The sequence below is a fragment of the Pyxicephalus adspersus genome, chromosome 5 (genome assembly GCF_032062135.1).
Source record: "Pyxicephalus adspersus chromosome 5, UCB_Pads_2.0, whole genome shotgun sequence".
Taxonomy (NCBI): Eukaryota; Metazoa; Chordata; class Amphibia; order Anura; family Pyxicephalidae; genus Pyxicephalus; species Pyxicephalus adspersus.
In genome coordinates this window covers 66,386,465-66,394,491 of record NC_092862.1, presented here as the reverse complement: position 1 = coordinate 66,394,491, position 8,027 = coordinate 66,386,465, and positions in this window count along the sequence as shown.

Below are 8,027 nucleotides of genomic sequence, written 5' to 3'. Positions count from 1 at the left end.
AGTAAAGACAAAAGATTTCTATTATGCACTACAGTTGGTCAGCAGTTTGTGGTAGCTTAGGAAAATGACAATACCAAACAAAAAAACAGCTGACCTTTACAGCTGACTGTGCGTTATCCTGCTAATCATCTCTTTTTTACCACATTGTTTTAAAGTGCAATGTTCAGTTCACAAACAAACATTTCAATTGGACAACAATACTCATAGGGTAGAGCAAATATAATATTGCACCGGCTTTGTTTCATGCTACAAATGAAGGGAGTTTTTAAGCCTCTCAATGTGACTCATACTAGACAGTGGCCAAAACTACAATAAACTTTAACCCTGCTGATACTCTAACAGCTGGGGACACAGAAAATGTGAGGGCAGTATGCATGAGAAAGAATTATATTAGCAGATCTAGTTAGTTTTATTTACTAACAGAAGAAAAGTATTACCATATTTTATGTAAACACAGATTTCCAAAACTAACTGGGGGTTAATTTGGAGGTCAGCTAATATAATTTATTCTGCTACCGGTAGCTGTACACAGTATAACAGTTTACAAAACCATTCCTTGGTAATGATCATGTATTCACATAGCTGCCAATTCATTGCAGGATTTTGGCAAAGCACAGAAGATATGATTATGGTGAAGGTATATTACAATACACTATGACATAAACTAGGATGCTAAAGCAAGTAAAGTTTATAAAACTTGAAAAAGCCTCTAGAAAAATTAATGTTACCTTACCGCTCATGTGCATCAACATACACTATACACAGATATCTGTCTTTAAAGCCCATCTCTCTGTAAAGCTTAATGTCTAAACAGGAATTGAGTTAAAAAAATAAAAAAACTGTGACCGGGCAAGGTCTTTAATTGCAGAAAGAAGGGAGGATCAAATAAATGTGCTTGCCTCATTACAAGTTCCTATATACACTCACCTGTCTTCACTCTGACGCTTTCCTTTCTCTCATGGGTGTTGGATCTCCGGCCATAATGATTGGCAAGGCTAGGATAACATATAACCTACACATGACAGCCCCTCAAGGGTGCCAGGATACCTGGCAAATCCTGCACTGTTCATGGGCAGCTCGGTGTACTTAAAAAGGAAGGTTACAAACATGTAGGTACACAAATGTATTGCAGAAGAAACATCACCTGTGCCTTCCTCTCAAAAAGTGGGACAAAACCGGGATAGCTGGGGGTATGGCTCCTAGAGGTAATGGCCAGACATCTCAGGATTCAATCTTTGCCAATGCCAATTAGTCACCTATTTGTTATGTCATTACTCTGTCTAGTCTTAGAGCACCCCACTGCTGGACAGCCATCAGAAAGTGTTTAGATCAGCCAAGCAGTGAGATATGTACCTAAGGATAGACCCTCGTCTGCAGTATTGAAATATAACTTGGGAGTCTACCATCATGTGATCACAGAGTTAGATAAATTGGCTTTTAGTGAATATTTTTTTTGTAACTTGGATTTTCCCAGTCTGGCCAATCAAGATGGCTGTTTAAAATGCCTCTTTCCCTCTTATGGGTCTGATTTATTAAAGCTCTCCAAGGCTGCAGAGAATACACTTTCATCAGTGAAGCTGGGTGATCCAGCAAACCTGGAATGGATCTGGCCCAGGATTGAAAACATTGGCTAACAAATAGCTTGATTTTAGGAAATCCATTCCAGGTTTGCTCAATTACTCAGCTTCACTGGTGAAAGTGTATTCTCTCCAGCCTTGGAGAAGTTTAATAAATCAGGGCCTATATCTCTATCAACACAGATGTGCTCCACAGAAGTTAAGTGATCTTGACTTTAGAAGTATTACTGTCCCCCTATTCTCAACTTTTAGAAGCCTCTAGGCCAGATAAAAGAAACAGTTGCTAATATGATAAATATGACACTATTATAAGGTGTTGTAAAGTATTATAAAGTAGTGAAGAGGTTTCTAAAAACTGAAAACAAATTCACATCTCCACATTTTGACAAACAGGCCCCTACACATAGGAATAATTGATGGCTGCGGCTTGGAAGCATCCAATCCTCTAGAATGTACAAACACTACAGTGTTTATAATTTAGACAATGATACAGGAAAATCTATTCTGCAATAAGGAAAACCTTGTAGACAACAGTCCACACTTTACACTCTACAACAGTTGTGTCAAGTAAAAACAAAAACACAAGAACATGAAAAGAATGAGCTAAACTAGAAGAACACTTCCCTGCTTCCATTCAATTGCAGTATATACTGTATGTACTGTAGTTCCATATGGGTGTACTTCATATTATGATTATATTATGCAAACTAAAAATATCCTAATATCCTAAAATATCAATAAAATAACTAATAAAATAGAAATGAAAAAAAAGGTATATGTAGTATTTTATTAATATATTTTTACTCTTCTCTTTTTCTTTCTTCTGCACTCTTCCATTTTCACATTCACTTTTTTTAATTTGTGATAAGAATTGCCTTTGCATACTTTTACAACTCATACACATAAAAATTTTGCATAACCATGGAGCCCCGTGGGAGTGTGTTCATCTAAAGTTCAGAATTATGCCATATCCTACCTTGTGTATCTTACCTTACCTCTATAAATGAATGTTGCCATATTTACCAATCATAATAAAAGTTGGTGCTTCTTTGATATTTATTGCTATCCTAAAAAAACAAATCTATAAAAAACTAAATTCTAAACCAAAGTTCAGTCTGCTTAGATAGCAGATTTGGCAAATTACCCGTCTTCGAATGATAATATTCTAAATTCAAGCAAATTGGGCGTCTGAATTCTGGTACAAGCACTACTTTACTGCCATCTAGTGAGCATAAAGAGATACAGCAATTTTATTTTCAATTGGAACTACTGATTAAAGCAGAATACAAACATGTCACATCTGGTAATTATTACATTTTAACATTTGGTAATTACCTACATAATGAATAAATGCTGAATCAAAGCATCATGTCTGAGAGTGACAGATATATATATATATATATATATATATATATATAATTATTATTAGTATTATTAGATTTAACAATTTAGGTCATGTGACAAAAGTGTAACATGCATCTGCAGTAATGGTGAAGAAATAGCATTTTTTAGAATGCATAAAAAAGTGATTTTAACTTATATTTTAAAAATGACTGCAGCAGAATGAGGCAACTCAACCTGTTTAGCTGTTTAGTCTCATTTTTGTCATAAGCCAATTTTGCCTAGGTTTTCTGTTCTAAAGCTGGCACGTGTGCTGCTAACTAGTATCAGCGAACCTCACAAAACATTTACATGATAACATGTTAATAGGCATTTTGGTATAAGCATGCAGTGGTCCCACTGGAAACACTAAACAAAGAGGACCAATATGGTTAAGGGTACTGAAACTGCTTTCACACCATGATCTCAAAAGTTATCCTTAGCATGTGTTCCCAATCACAATTTAAATATGATACAATCACAGTCTAACTGATGGTATTCTTCCTCTCTAAATTAGTGTTGAAGACAACACATTTATCATTAAGCATAGATATTATTGGGTAATTGCTGAATCAAAGCATCATGTCTGGGGGTGACAGAAATAAATATATATATATATATATATATATATATATATATATATAATATTATTATTATTAATAATAATAAACAGGATTTATATAGAACCAACATATTACTCAGCGCTGTACATTAAATGCAGTAATGGTGCAGTAAACTAGAAATAGCATTTTTTAAAAAGAATGCATGAAGGTAAATTTAACTTATATTTTAAAAATGACTTCAGGAGAATGTGGTAACTCCACCTGTTCAGCTTTTTAAATAGAAGTCTCATTTTTGTCATAAGCCAGTTTTGCCTGGGTTTTCTGTTCTAATGCTGGCCAGTGTGCTGCTAATAACATGTTAATTGGCATTTTGGTACATGCATGCAGTGGTCCCACTGGAAAAACTAAACAAAGAGGACCGATATGGTTGAGGATACTGAAACTGCTTTCACACCATGATCTCAAAAGTTACCCTTAGCATGTGTTCCCAATCACAATTTAAATGTGATACAATCACAGTCTAACTGATGGTATTCTTCCTCTCTAAATTAGTGTTGAAGACAACACATTTATCATTAAGCATAGATATTATTGGGTAATTATGATAAATCAAGTACACAAGCATTATTAAGGGTTTTATATTTTTATACTATAAAAACACAAATTAAAAAAATATTACAGGCTGTTTAGTGTTCACTGTTTAACAATTAAGTCTTACTACATGTATATACAAGTGTATATAAGTCTATACATGACTCAATTTGCAAGTCCAACGGAGCTTTAAAATCATGTATACTGTGGTAATAAACTAGCTAAACTTTTTGAGAGGCTGTGTAACCCCACTTTCCACATCATTCTGAACAGTTTGGCAATTTAATGTACTGCTAGAATTTAACCCAATAATTGGCTGAACAACTGGGACTGCAGGTATACACAGACAACCCACGGTATGCCTGCATTTTACACTTGATAGTAACTTTTTTTTTTCTTTAAGGGACCAGTCATTTTAGTGGATTTTTTTGACAAATAAGGGGTTTCCAACCCCAAACCTATACAGGCCAGGATTCTCATACCAACCAGTAATTTTTCTGACTCTTCATAACCAGTACCTTAAAGAATGTACAGCTGTTTCCTAAAGTAATGGTGAAAATTTTGTGGATTTTAAAGACTGGAATTTGCATGCCTTGATCCTGGTTTCAATCCCAGCAAAAGTCATGTTGCTTGGTCCTGCATGTTTTGGTAGATTTCATCTGGGTATTTCAGTTCCAATATATACTGCAAAAAGAAATGTAACTTATCAGGCTCCTTTATTAAATTTATGCATGAAGTTGATTGTCAAAAGGTCTGATGTTTTTCCTCTCTGGAATCTTATAATACATCACTCAGCCTTTTTTTTTGGAAAGTTCAGTTAAGTTCAGTTATTTTTGTTTTTTCATATTTCAGCACTGAAATTCTTCTATTGGAAAATATTCCCCCACTCTAATTAGTTAATAAATGCCGCAGCCCCAGTAACACATAGGAGGATTCTGGCATGTCTTTTTATAATTACAGACATTCCAGTATGCATCATTAGTGTATCAATCAGAACATAGCAAAGACAGCTTCACTCACTATGCAGCACACACAATACCAGTGTAACTAAATTGGCATTAATAACTTTCTACTTTACAAAAAATAATTTATATTATGTCATGTATAATCATGTAAACAAGTAAAGTTTACCTCATAAAATGTGTTACTTTTTCAACATAGCTAAACATCCTCAAATCCTCATTGACATAGAGCCTACAGTTTCAAATTATATACTTGAAACCATGACACACAAAACTCACATTATTTTCATAATCTAAATGAACAAAAAAAAGCAGCTTTGCCACATGTACGTAAGTACCGTACACACCAACATTTCCCTCAACTTTATATTGATATATAAAATTACAACATAAAGTGTTGTAATTTTGGTGCGAATGATTAGGACCTACTGAAGGGAAATGCAGGTAGAACGTGTCTACATAAAAACTTACATAATTAAGAGTCTTGTATTTGCATTTTTATTGATTTGTGACGGATCATCATAAAGAGATAAAAAAAGTGCTTTTCAAGGGCTTACTCTACCATGAATCACACCACACACACATTTAGTGCATTCTTCCATGTTAACACAGCAGTTCATTGCTAAGGTTCTCCTGGAGTGCTAAGGCAACCCAGCATTCCAACAGGATCTGATCTTGTATTCACATTATTGTGAATGAGCCCTTAGGAAGATGGTTGTGCATACCTAGGAGACGGGTAAGTGATTAAAAAGGTTGAAAATTATTTAAATTCAATCATTTCACTGGCACGCAGGGAGAAGCCGTCCGTTTTTTTTTTTCTCCGCCGGACGGCTTCTCCCTGCAGAGATCATCCGGCGCTGGAACGAGAAGGACATGGGACAATCAGCGGGACCAGGTAAGAAGCCGGCCGGCATCTTGTGATCCGCTGGCCCGGCGGATCACAGGATGCTGGCTGGCGGAACACAAGATGCCGGCCGGCTTCTTACTGGTCCCGCTGGCACCCGACGAAGGCACCCGACGCTGGAGAGATCGGCGGACGATGATCGATGGAGGACGACGCTGGATGAGCACAGGGGGACCAGGTAAGTAAGGATGTGAAAAATCTCGGGCTTAACCATCCTTGCAATTTTTTTTTGCCCGAGCGAAGGTCGGCCTTAACTGCAAGGAGGTTAATTCATAACCAATTGTCTAGCAAAATCAGTCCAAAATCAGACTGATGCTAAAGGAAATATCCAAGAACCTTAAAAATTACATTGTGGAATAATCAAGTAAATCTGGTAACCGTTGGACTGCACGTATGCATTTACAAACAGCAAGATGGGACAAAAAAATCCTGTGTGTAAAATAACTTAAAGCAATTCTAGTTTACCAATCAACATAAAGAAAAAGACGAGCACTTCAGAACCATTGTGTTATGAATTGACAAATCTAAAATAAAGTTTATTGACCACTGTAGTAGCAGTAGTAGTGGATTAGAAACAATTATCATAAAAGTAGATTTTAAACTAGTTGCACCTTCAGCAGAAAAGTAGTTTGGGTACAGAAATGTTTTTAAGTGCAAAAACAACAAATGGTTAAAATATATTAACAGATGTATTATAAATTAGATGGGATCAAATCAGTTACAGTAAAAGAAAATTGCTCAGACAGTAAGAAGGTGTTAAGCCAGACAGTCTGCTGATACGTTGAGAAGACTCTGGTGACAGAGATTAAAACATGGACTTGAAATTCCCTGTCCTAGCAAGACTTGACCACTAAACTCAAGTTCTGTTGTCAAAGTATCACATATGCTGCTAGTTTTATATTCCCATACCCTTTCTTTCATATTCTGCCTTAAAATAACCTTAGTACTTTGAATTTTTTATTTACTAAAAGCTACAGCAGCAAATATGTTTTCAGGATTAAATGTACAATATGTGAAGACAGACCTATGTAGTAGTAGTTCGGCAGTCACCCGGATTGGTACTTGTGATGTTGAAGATGTTTCACAGCTTTCCAAGCCACTTCAGTTCAACCAGTGTAGAAAACTACCCCAGCATTTATATCCACCCAGCACAACCCATTGATCCTAAAGCTGCGTACACACCTGCAATTTTTCTCGTTGGAAAGGATCTTTCACGATCCTTTCCAACGAGAAAAGACTGCACGATGCATGAACGATGCTGTACATACAGCACCGTTCATGCTCTATGGAGAGGGGAGGGGGAGAGCGACGGAGCGGCACCCTGCTGCGCGCTCTCCCCTTCCCTTTCATTACGATCGGTCGTCGTCCCTCGTCCATGGATCCGCCAGGACGGTCGTCGGACGATGGACGACGACCGACTGTACACACGGCAGATTTTCGCCCGATAATTGGCCGATACCGATTATCGGGCGAGAAAAATTTGCCGTGTGTACGCAGCTTAACTCCATGAAATGTGACACTACAGATCTTAATTATCCAGGACCAGGAAGTATGTTTGTGCTGTGTAGATATAAATGAGGGGTATTTTTCTACACTGGTCCAGTGGCTGACTACTCTAGGTATACAATGACCTGGATAAATGAGAACCTTCACAGTTAAGATAAAACCCCTTTACACATTCTGGAACACTTTCTGTTAGGACGGTTTCACAGCCCTGATCCTTAATGACAGTCAGCAAATTGTGTTTTCCACATTACCTCTTTGCTTCCTTTCCTCCCACTCTAAACCGAGAGGTTGATACAAAGTCAAATTCAGGTCCTTGTTTTTTTTGTAGATTTTTCAAAAAAAATTTGGATTGTGTTGCCAAATTAGGTTATTGGCGTCCTGTGCAGCAAAATAAGGGGCTGTTATATACATAATGATGTATCTGGAAGGTCCAACTTTTTTTCCAAGTACCAGAATGACTTATATTTTCTAAGGATTACTGGTGAATGAATTCAACAATACGTGTACCTTAAAAGCGCTATATTTGGGAATATTTTTAGAAAAG